Source organism: Tetrao urogallus (genome assembly GCF_951394365.1).
Source record: "Tetrao urogallus genome assembly, chromosome: 4".
Taxonomy (NCBI): Eukaryota; Metazoa; Chordata; class Aves; order Galliformes; family Phasianidae; genus Tetrao; species Tetrao urogallus.
Genome location: NC_136817.1, coordinates 11412237 through 11423864, shown reverse-complemented (window position 1 = coordinate 11423864; position 11628 = coordinate 11412237).

Sequence of the window (11628 nt, the reverse complement as noted above, 5' to 3'; positions counted from 1 at the left end):
ACATAAATATGAGAAAATAAAAACTTCTTCACTGTGAGCGTGACAGAACACTGGAACAGGCTGCCCAGGGAGGTTGTGGGCACTCCTTCTCTGGAGACATTCAAAACCCAGCAGGGCATGCTCCCGTGTGACCTGATGAAGGCATTCCTCAGCCAGCAGGGAAATTAGACTGGATCACCTTTTGAAAGTCCTTCCAACCCCTGATATTCTGTGATGCAGAAGTCACTAGCTAGCTAATTAAAATACAAGAAAAAAATCGAAAACCAATAAAAAAAGCCTCTCCTCAAATGCTTTTAAATGGCAAAGTTTGAGCAGGCTTCCTATTTTCAAACTCTGCCCCTGAATGAAGCATTATTTAACATTAGCAATTGATAGCAGAAATAATCTAAACTGTTTTCTGTATCTTATTCACCATTCTTTGATAACACAGCTGACTTCAGAGCAGTACAAATTGGTCTACTTTGTCTTTTATATGTTCTGATTCAGTGGCAGGCAACTACCACTTACGGGCCTGATCTAAAGCCTAGCGAAGTCAACTGGAATGTTTCCAATGACTTCATTAGACTTTGGATTGGGTCTGAAGTGCAGCAATTTACTCAACTCTGAAGCATAAATTACAGACATAAAAAACAAATTATTTGTGTGTTGCTGGATTACTGACAGCAAAATGTATGATGTCAGAAAAATAATAGGCAGAGATAGCCTGTACAAGCTGGAAAAGCTTAAAATATAGACAAAGATAGGGGAATACTCTTTAGCAAGAACAGACTGTCTCAGTTACACTGCTGGTTGAAGAAAGTTGAGTAATTCAACAGAAAATTAAATGACTGATGTATAGTAAAAGATGACACTGTCTGTCCCAGTATAACTCTGCTGCCCGATCACCAAGTTTATACCTGGATGAGATGATGGTCTGCCATCACAGCAGGAAGAGCCCTGAATCAGTAACAACCTGTGAAAAACCCTCTGGGAATATTAAGAATTTCAGGGGCCAAAGCTCAGAGCAAGAGCCGACCATGTGTGCCGACCTTGTGAGCCAAACACGTCAGCTGAGTCTGTTGCCAGGCTTACTATGATAACATTCAGGAGAAGATGAAATTCACTTAATAAATCAAACAATCTCCACTTGAAACAGATACTGATGTGTCTAAATTCCATACCGCACATCTTCATATATTCAGAGAGATACAAGAAACCAGGAAGTTATTCCAGCTGAAATAACTCAGCTTCTCCTTGTTCGAAAGTCTTCAAGACATTAGCATTTGACTTTAACTACGTCAGGGAATCCAAGAATACTAAAATACTTGTTATAAAGCTCCTATTTGACTTAATCAACTCCTTTTGGATAAGTAATGTACTTCCGCATACAATAATCCAATTACTGATGATTAATTCTATTGTGTAAGAAAACTGATTTGAAATAAAACCGTTTTTTGATCCAGAAAAACCTATTCAAGCAAGAACTAAAATCCTGGAATAGTTGATAATACAACAGCTGTATTAGTCCACTTGCATTAGTGGATGACTTCAATATTTAAATATTGATTCTCTGCAGCTCAGGAGAATATATTCACATTTAGACTCAGGTTGCTCTTTTGCTAAGCATATATACCTTTAAATTCATCTTAGCAGCAAATTAAGAAAAAAATTAATTTCAAAAGACACATTCATGGCATATTTTTTGAGTTAAAAAGTTGATAATAATTGGATACAGATAAAGCACCTTCATATCAACTACAAATAATACATTGCAAAAAGCATAACTAAAAGACACAAACATTTTGTTTATAGATTTAACATACAAACCGCAACAAATATCTTCTAAAAGATACCCAAATATAAAGCCATTTTTGACAGAAGGCAATGTAACAGGCCAACAAACAGCAATAACAGCAAAGAAGCAAAGTTCTAGATTACAACAAGTAAGAATGTGCTCAAACATAACACCTATGAACCCCAAAACCAAAGGAATAAAAAAAAGCTACTTACCTTCAAAAGGCTTCAGGTACAGAGAAACCTCCAGCAAAAAACTTTAGCTTCCAAAGCCAGCCCTTAAATGAGATCTGGGAAGAGCTGGATCCTGGCTCCACCCCTTCCAGTCACTCAGGTACACTGCATGCACCTGAGCTCCCCTAGGTTGGCCCTGCCTTCCCACCGGGTGCTCCATCACTGCTTCAGGCCGTGATTTGGCATTTCTGCTACAGGTGCATATCTTCTGACAAACAAATGGTGCATACAAATTCATGTCCAACAAAAATTGTTCCCTTTTAAGTAATATTTTGCTATTAGACATTATCTTCTTCTCCCAAAAGTGAACAACAACAAAAAAAACAACTGTGTAAATTACGTATAGGAACTGTTGAATCAGGGCCTGAACCTTGGATTGATCACCTGAGATGAGCTCTGAGTCAGTACGGAGCACAGCTGAAGGCAATTCACCTGTGCTGCAGGAAGGGGTGGAGCCTGGCTGCACCTCTCCTAGAGCCATTTAAGGGCTGACTGCCAGTGGGGAAGGAGCTCTTCTGGAGATTTCTCCTCTGGAGTTTTGCAGCAAGCCTAAGATACAGGTAAGTATTCTGTCTATTCTTTTCTTGTTATTATTGTCAGCTTTACTAAATTATCTTGTTCATTTCATAATTATAGAATTTTGTATCTATTGATAACACAGTTACAATGCAACTAAAAAAGTTTTTAACTTTTTATTTTAAATTCAACTTCATTTAATTCCATATCTTAATTCTGTTTGATTTCATAACAGTAAAATAAAAAATAAAAGGAAAATACACAAGAAATGATTAAACCAGATAACACAGTGACAAATAAACAAGAAGTACTGACCAAACAAACTTTTCCACTGGTAACGTGTAAGTTTTGAGCTACAGTAGTTTTTTCTCACTATATTAATCTAACAAAACATTATCCACAAAATGTTTTCCGTCTCCAAGAAAAAACGAAGAAAACAGGTACAGAAAAAAGCATACTTGTAATATAGGTCATATCTTGAAAAATACAACAACTTTGAGTAATTAGAAATATTTGTGGAATTACTACAGGAAAAAAACTCCTATTTCTCTAGGATAATTTCCCCCTGCCTTTTGGTACTATCTATAGCAGGTTTATATTACTGTAACTATTGTTCAACAGCATCTGTTTACTGCTGGGTAGATCCCATTCAACCTCACCTTACACTCCTGCTTTGTTGCAGAAGGATGTGCTTAATCTGATGTATTTGTTTTCTCTGTAAAATAATAATAACAGATAGAAACCTATTTCATGCAGAAAGCTTTATTTTCCTTTAATCAAAAAAAGTACTTTTAAGTTCTGTTAGTGAGAGTTTCATAGACATTTTCCTACAAAAGATAGGCAATGAGACAGAAAGAGAAGTGACTTCTAGTTCTCAAGTTCTGTTTAATTTAGGAACCAATATGGATTAGAAGTTAGACTTGGTTGAAAGACAAGGGGCCAGAAGACTTCAGTGTTTTGGAAAGGCTGAGTGATTCACTGAGTCACCTTGGGCTAATCACTTAACTCGTGTGTTCTGTAATGAAACCAGCTGGAATACAGGGTCAAAACACACACACAAAACCTCATTGAGAAACAGATGCTTAAATCTGGTTCAGTTCTCCAAAGTAAATACATTACTAGAAAAGACCACGACAAATATGGCATGAGAACAAGACATTCCTTTAGAAGCCTCACTAAATCAGACTGAGAAGCAGCTGCAATGAATGCCTGTTCAAATGCAATGTTGAGCTAATTGCCAGCATAAAATAGACTCTGATATCTACTTGGTTATTAAAGACTCTCTTTGATACTATAAGACAAAATACAGGCTTCACAAACAGACACAACCACAGCGATTTCAGAAAGAAAAAACAAGCACATACAAATAATAACAAAAAAGCATTGCAAACCCATGGAGTGGTATCTCATGGAGACAAAGCTTCATGCATATGAAAGAGGCATTAAGTCAAAGAAGTAAGCTCTGCCAGCATCCAATAGTTTCTGAGTTTTGTCGATATCTGCACTTCCTCTAAAGCTCTGTGCATTTTAGGGTGCTCTACTGTTCTAATCTGAATGCTAGCTCACACTTATGGCAAGCAACAACATGCAACACTGTTCCATATAAAGATGTATATTAAATGCAGAATAAATCTAGTAGTTAAAGAATGAGAAGACAGATCCATAATCTACCCAGGTTTCATTTTCAAGTATGTCAGGTACCTCCTGGATGATAATGTGTGTATCATAAAATTGTGATATTCCAAGTGCCTCATCTACAAAATGGATTTAGCAGCACTTGCTGAGAAAGTTTGCTGTTGCGAGACTGAGGTGAAAAAACCTTAAAAGGTCTGCAGCTAAGGAGGAACTGCACATGGCTAAGTATGGCTGCCATACTTAATTATTCTCCCTTTCCATTAATGCTCAATCAGCTAATTCAGGGTATCAGTGAAAATATTATGGAGTGGAGCTATACACAGTTTAAATGTCCCAGTGTTGTTCATCATCAGCTAAATTAATAGCATCTCTTTCACAGAATACACATGAATTTCATGCCAGGAACACTGTGTGTTACGCTTCTGTTCAGAATCTTAAACACTACTCCTTACTGCAGTACTGTCACTTCACACATTTACAGTAGAACTAGAGTTAACCACAGCACAGGGAGCCACTAATGCATAACTTTAGCATACAAAAGACTCACTCATGGCATCAAGCCAAGAAATCTGGGTATCCCTGTGCCTGCATACAGCTGGCAGAAGCAAAATAGATAGGAAAAGTAACCTGACAAACCCCTGCTGCTTTATTTACACCTCAGAGTGGTTTCAGTGCAAGCCTGGGGACAAACCAAGCTCAGAATTAGATTTTCTGAAGTTTCTCAGCCCTGTCTTCTGGAGCTGGGCTGCATTCTTCATGCTTTTAGTCAATATTTCTTTTTTTCTTCTTGGGGGGTTGGGAGGGGAGATGGACTGTGGCCAGCATGCCTTCAGCATACTGACTACGTTCCCTTCTGCAAAATATTGGTTCAGGAGTTACTGCTATGTTTCTTTTCCATTATCTCACACTTCAACGTGCTAGAACAAAAAAAGCCAAAATTTTTAAGGAGCTATTGCCACCTAGAGGCTAATAGGCTGTACTACACCGTACTGTCACAACCACTAAGAACGCTGTACTGCCACAGCTAACTCTGCGTGCATTCTCATAGTACAGGCACCACAGAGCTTTAGCTGGAGGAAAAAAGAAAGTTTTTATGCATCGAGGTTACCTCGTTTAAAATTGGTATCTTTTTGTACGATTTTCTAAAAGGATTTTTTATTTAGCACTGGAGCTTTATTAGTAATGTGATTTATCTTAATGCTATTCATATTATGTAATGTCATTGCTCCTGCCTTTACTTCAAGGAAAGCTGTCAGCAGTATGAACTGCTGCTTATTTCAGAACACAGGTGTACAAGAATAAATGTCCTATAGAAATAATAGGTTTTTTTAATTATTGGTAACTTATTTTTTTTCTAGCTTTGCAAAAAGACAGGCTCCACAAATCATCTCTGGCCTTCCTAAACATGAAGAAAAACAAACCTGGTTCCAGAAGTTCCTGATGTTGTCTTCAGTGTAAGCACAAGGCTAACAATTATTTCCTCCCTGGTAACTCCTCCATGCCCCTGAAATAAAATAATGGCAGAATCAATCAGATTCGTTTGTAATAAAATAAAATTGCCTTATAAAGGGAAATGCTACAAAAGTAGCATTATTAGGCAATACGGACTTTCTGTTCAAGCTCTAAGAAAAGTCAAGCAGCTTAATATTCTATTTCAGTTTGCTGAAGCTTTTGATGAGTTTCTCTTTTCCTGCAAGCAAAATGGCAGTACTTTATTCATTTGTTTCTTCAACTAGTTCATTCAAACTGAAAAAAATTGAGTAAGAGATTAAAAAAAAACATATTTTTTTTAAATTACTGTTTCTATCCATAAGGAAAAACACCCAAAACATCAGGAAGGATGAGATAATATCTACATGCTTGAAAGACTGAGTGATACAATTAAATTCTTTTACTACAAGTATACTTCCATATGTTAATAAAACTACTTTTGATAACAACCCAGATGATTGGCCTCTTTGGAAAAAATGAGTGATCTCTCCTGTTTGATCTTTGGGCTGGATGATGAGCACATGCCAAGCCCTTCAGCACAAACATACCTTTTTTCAGAATCCCACATGATACCTGCTGGCGCTTTGGGGTCATAGGTGTGCACATAACAGGGGCATGTCAAGCTTGTGCTACTATTGTGGTAGGAAGAGGATAGGGATAACATAAAGGTGGAAGACACAAAGCAGTGAGAAAACAGGATTCAGTACTGTATTAGAACTATTGAATCACCTCTGATTGATCACCTGAGGCAAGCAATGAGTCAGCCCTGGAAGCACTGGTGAAGGCAATGCAAATGTGTGACCAACAGGAGGTGGAGCCTGGCTGCACTTCTCCCTGATCCCATTTAAGGCTAACTGCCACTGACGAAGGTTTTCTGGAGATTGCTGCTTTTGGGGGTGTTTCCTGTGAGCCCAGGACACAGGTAAGCTTTTTTATTTGTTTCTGGTTATCCCTTTTCAACATCATAATCTTTCCAGTTACGCGCTCTCTAAAGACCAGCCTAACTTCTCTGTATATCTGTTGATTATGTCTGTCTACCTGTTGATTATACGTATACTTATGCTGTACCAAGATGAGCAACACTCAGATTGCGTCTATTTGCTGTTCCCAAAGCCTTACATGGCTTTCATTGCCTCAACTCTTAATATTTCTTGACTGAGCAAACAAATTACCTCAGATTAACATCTTAAAGACATTTCGATGAAAAAGTATTCCTTGATGGTGGGAACTACAGCTTTTACCACCAAGAAATCTATAGAAGGAAAAATTCTGCTCTAAGTTAGAGGCTGCAGTGTGATATTCTAGCTGGTCTTGGAATGCATTCACATCAGCACCGTCAAAAGTAATTCTGGTAGTGAGTTAAATAAGTGTGACGGCATGTTACATGTAGTCCTTTTATCTCCTCATTTAGAAGAGCATTAATTTATTACTCTCAGGAAATAATTGCATGAACTCAAACAAACCCTTCTGTTACTTTCTCTACTGTGCTAAGATATCAAGCTGTTGACTGTGCCATCAGTCCATCATTTAAGTAACACTAACATAAAATGCTAAGCACCTTGAATCTGATATGGTATCAAATCTACATAGAATCAAAGCAGTCAAAATAACGGTTCTGATTTCTAGCCTTCTCCAAAACTATGAAGACAAGGCGTTAGGATTACTGTATTTTTGGAGAACAATTTCAAACTCAAATAAGCTGCATTTCTGTAGTCCCTTGAGATTTAATAGTAGGGATGTAATACTGAGACCGTGTGCTCTTTCACTTGTGCGTGAAGCACGAAGGTGCAGTCACCTATAAACAGAAGTAATGCAACCATTGCTACATGCTTTATTAGCTATTATTACATTGCTTTTCTGCGAGACAAACATAAAATCTGGGCCTGTTTTTCATCAGCGGAAGAAAAGAGTCTACACACAGATCTGTAAAGAAAATGGTTGAAGATACTCTGACCCTTACATATTTAAGCCTGATCTTCCTACTGACAAATATCGGACTGAACTATTTATACTACCTCTGTTATCAACAGAAGTCATGTTTTTTCTTTTACCAGTAATAGTAGGTAGGTAACAGTGTCTGCTATTTATTTTTTTAATTATTTATGTATATATATTTGAGAGATTGTAAACGAAGGATTTAACTGTTTTGGAGGTAGGAGTATAAACATACCTTCAGTAAGAAATTGCAAAAACATCCACAAAAGTCTCCAAGTAATCCTAACTTATTAGAATCATGGAATGGTTTGGATTGGAAGAAACTTTAAGATAATCTTGTTCCAACTCCCCTGCCATAGGCAGGGACACCTCTCTGCGGACCAGGTTGCTCACAGCCCCCTCCAGCTGGCCTTGAATGCTTCCAGGGAGTGGGCATCCACAACCTCACTGGGCAACCTGTTAATGTATATGTCTCATGGGAAACAATAGCATCACCACAGGTTTTAAGCAAAACTTGGAATAGGCGGTTTAGGATTGGTACAATGGGTTTCAGATAACTCTGATTTCACATTTTTAGTTTCTCAGGCAGAAGGGTGACGAGGATCTGGCTTGGTGCTACATCAGACACAAAACCTGTCATCTTGTCAAAATTTTCTTCCCTCCTGTGTTGCTGTTTGTACAGTAAGTGCACAACAAGGCAGCCTGAAGACCTTATCCCACAGCAAAATATTGCAGGGCTTGGTGTGAGGGAGGGTTAGCTATCAGCCAGAGCATTGCTCTCACCATGTTCTGCTATTCCTCTGTAGGAACCTGCACACCAACACAGAGGCACCACAGATACTGAGCTGGGATTTTGGGACCCTGAGCCTGGGCATCTCAACATGGGCTGTTTTTTTTAGCCTGCTGTCTTCAAAGTACTGCTCATCTGCCAACTTCTTTAATAGGAAGAAAGTGGTTTGCACCTTCACATGAGGAAATATAAACCTCATAATTGACTGCTTAGCCAAGAAGCTAGCTGGGAAAGTTTTTTTAATAACCAGGCTACACTTCAATTTTTTATTGTCTTTAAGAACCAGGCTTCATCACCATCATTCGTATTTACACCAGACAGCTTTCAGTGTTTATTTGGTCTTTTCTGTTTGTTGCTTGGTGTCACCTAAATGTCTGTTTCCCTCTTCCCTGACCAACATGGCTCCTGCCCTGCACCTGTTACCCTGGGCTTTTAACCCACAAGAAAAAAAAGTTACCTGTCAGAAAAAATCTCTTTGAAGCATTCCCTCCTGCATCCCACAACCTTTCGTAGATCAGCGAGTCCTGAGAAGAGTGGGAGCTGCTTCAATAGATATCACAGCCAAAGCAGGGGGGTTGCGCTAAAGCAGAAGGAATCCCAATTCACACACGTAGGGCCGCGGGGCTGTACCGACAGGGGCCCTCACACCGGGCTCTTGCCGTGGGCTGCGCCTTCAGGCCAGCTCCCGCCCTGGCAGCGCGGAGCGCCCTCAGCCATGAAGGGAGCTGAGGCGGGGCGCGCCGCGTGCGAGCAGCGCTGGGCCGTACCACTGCGTGCTCGCAGGGGAGCGCCGCTCTTCTCAGCGCGGCGTGGCACTCCGGAGCCGCCCAGTGGAGGAGCCCGGCAGCGCAACCGCCTTATTTCCCCCCACGGCGCCTTATTTCTCCCCTACGCGGGCGATGGTACGAGCCGCAGGCGCCCGCGCAGGTGCGGCCGATGGGACAAACCAACGGTGCTGCGGGGGGGGAGGGAGGGGGGCGAAGGAAGGCGGGAGCGGGGTGGGCGGGCGCGCGCGTGCGGCGAGGAGTGATGAGAGGCGGTGAAGGCGAGAGGGCGAGACCGGCACGGGGCCGGCAGCGGGCGCATCATCGGGCAGCGACGCGGCCGCCGCGGGAGATTGAAGCGCCCGTTCCGCCGCCGCGGGGCCGGGAGGGGGCGGCACCGCAGCTTCTCAACCGCTGCTCGGGGGAGGGAGGGAGGCAGAGGAGTGGGCGGCGCGACCGCCGCTTCACCGGTAAGCGCCGGGCGGCGGGGGCAGGCCGCGGGCCGCGAGCCTGGCCGCGTGTTGAGCGGGGTGGGAAGGCTGCGGGCTGAGGGGCCGCGTCGGTGCCGCGTCGGTGTCCTGCGGGGGGCGCGAGGCGGGAAGGGGGGCCGGGCCCGGGCCGAAGCGGGAGCGGGCGGGCCTCGTGTGACGGTGGCGGTGCGGAGAGCCGTCCGAGCAGGGCCCGGCGCAGGGTGGGGGTGTGCCGGCGGCCAGCCGAGGCACAGAACCCGGCCTGGTGCAGAAAATAAAGTTGTGTGGCTTGAGTCAGCTTCCCGAGCTGATTCTCGTGTGGGCGCTGGGGGTGCAGGGAGGAAGCGCGCACTGGGCTGCCGTAGAAGTGCGGGTGGGATGCCTTAGTGCCATTACTCGGTAATTGTAATGTCTGTAGCGACCTACGGGCCGTCCTTAGTGAAGCGTTCATTTGAATGCCGAGGGTCTTTAGCTTTCGGTGGATAAGTTTCTCTTTATGCCTTACAAATCCCTGAAGTCCTTCAGCGGGAGCCTCACCTCTCCAGAAGCCTTTTGTAGCAGTGTATGCAAGGGAAAAGCCTGTGGGTCAGTGCTGCTGCTGGCCCTCAGCAGTCAGTCACAAGGAGAGCAGGCCTCTTGGGGATTAACTGCTACATGGTGTGGATTCTGTGATTTTTTTTCTGTGTGTTCTTATCAAAGCCTGTTCTGTCATGTAGGGGGTGGCCTCATGTTTACAGGCACAGTACAGGGCATCTGCCATTCCTCCGGCAGACCCTGACAGTCACAGTGTCAGGAGCTTAAATACTAGAGAAGACAAATTTGTAGGCATGTTAGTACATAGTTTAGGCGCTGTGTGTGACAAATAGAATGAGGAAAAATGGAATAGTCTTCATAAACTCTGTAACTGGACTCTAGCCTGCTTGGCCTCAGAAGCGTCCTGCCAAATCACTTGACTCTTTATGAGAACAAACTCTAGCATGCAAGAGCCTGCTACTTATAGTTTGTGAAGTGGATGTAGCAGTGGAACCAGTGATAGCAGCTGTTGGCTGCTCACTTCTATGAGTTGGCCGTTTCCACCTTGAGGTGAAGAGTTAGGGCTCCTCCCAGCACGTTGACCCCACACTGCCCATCTTAGCCCTCAGGTTCCTGGGGCCTAACAGCTCCTAGTCATATAATTGTTTGAGTTGGGACTTTTAAAGGTCATCTGGCCCAATTCTCCAGCAATGAACAGGGACAAACACAGCCAGATCAGGTTGCTCAGAGACCTGTCCAGCCTGACCTCAAATGTCTTCAGGGATGGGGGTATCCACCATCTCTCTGGGCAATCTGTTCCAGTGTTTCACTACCCTTATCATAAAAAAAACTCTTAAGTTCAATCTAAACCTCTTCTCTTTTAGTTTGAAACCATTTCCCCTTGTCCTATCACCACAGAACTTCCTAAATAGTATGTTCTCTTCTTTCTTATAGCCCCTGTTTAGATGTTGAATGACTGGTCTTAGGTCTCCCTGAAGCCTTCTCTTTTCCAGGCTGAACAGCCTTTCACTTTCAGCCCTGAACAACTCTCTCAGTCTGTCCTTGTGAGGAAGGTGTTCCATCCCTTGGATCATTGTTGTGGCCCTTCTCTGGACACACTGTAACAGGTCTGGATGCAGTGCTCCAGGTGAGGTCTCACCAGCACAACCTAGAGGGTCAGGATCACCTCCCCTGACCTTCTGGCCATGTAGCCCAGGATTTCTGGGTTGGCTTTCTGGGCTGCAAGGGCACATTGCTGGCTCATGCCCAGCTTGCCATCCACTATTACCCCCATGCCCATTTCAGCAGGGCTTTGCTCAGTCCTTTTGTTCCCCAACTTATATTAACAGTGAGGTTGTGTCCACCCAGGTGTGAGCCCTTGCACTTGGCTTTGTTGAACTTGATGAATTTTGCCCGGGCCCACTGCTTGAGACTGTCTAGGGCTTTGTGTCCTGTAGGTGTCGTGAGGCTGTACTGAACTACTTGCAGTTTCTATTCTCCTCTACAG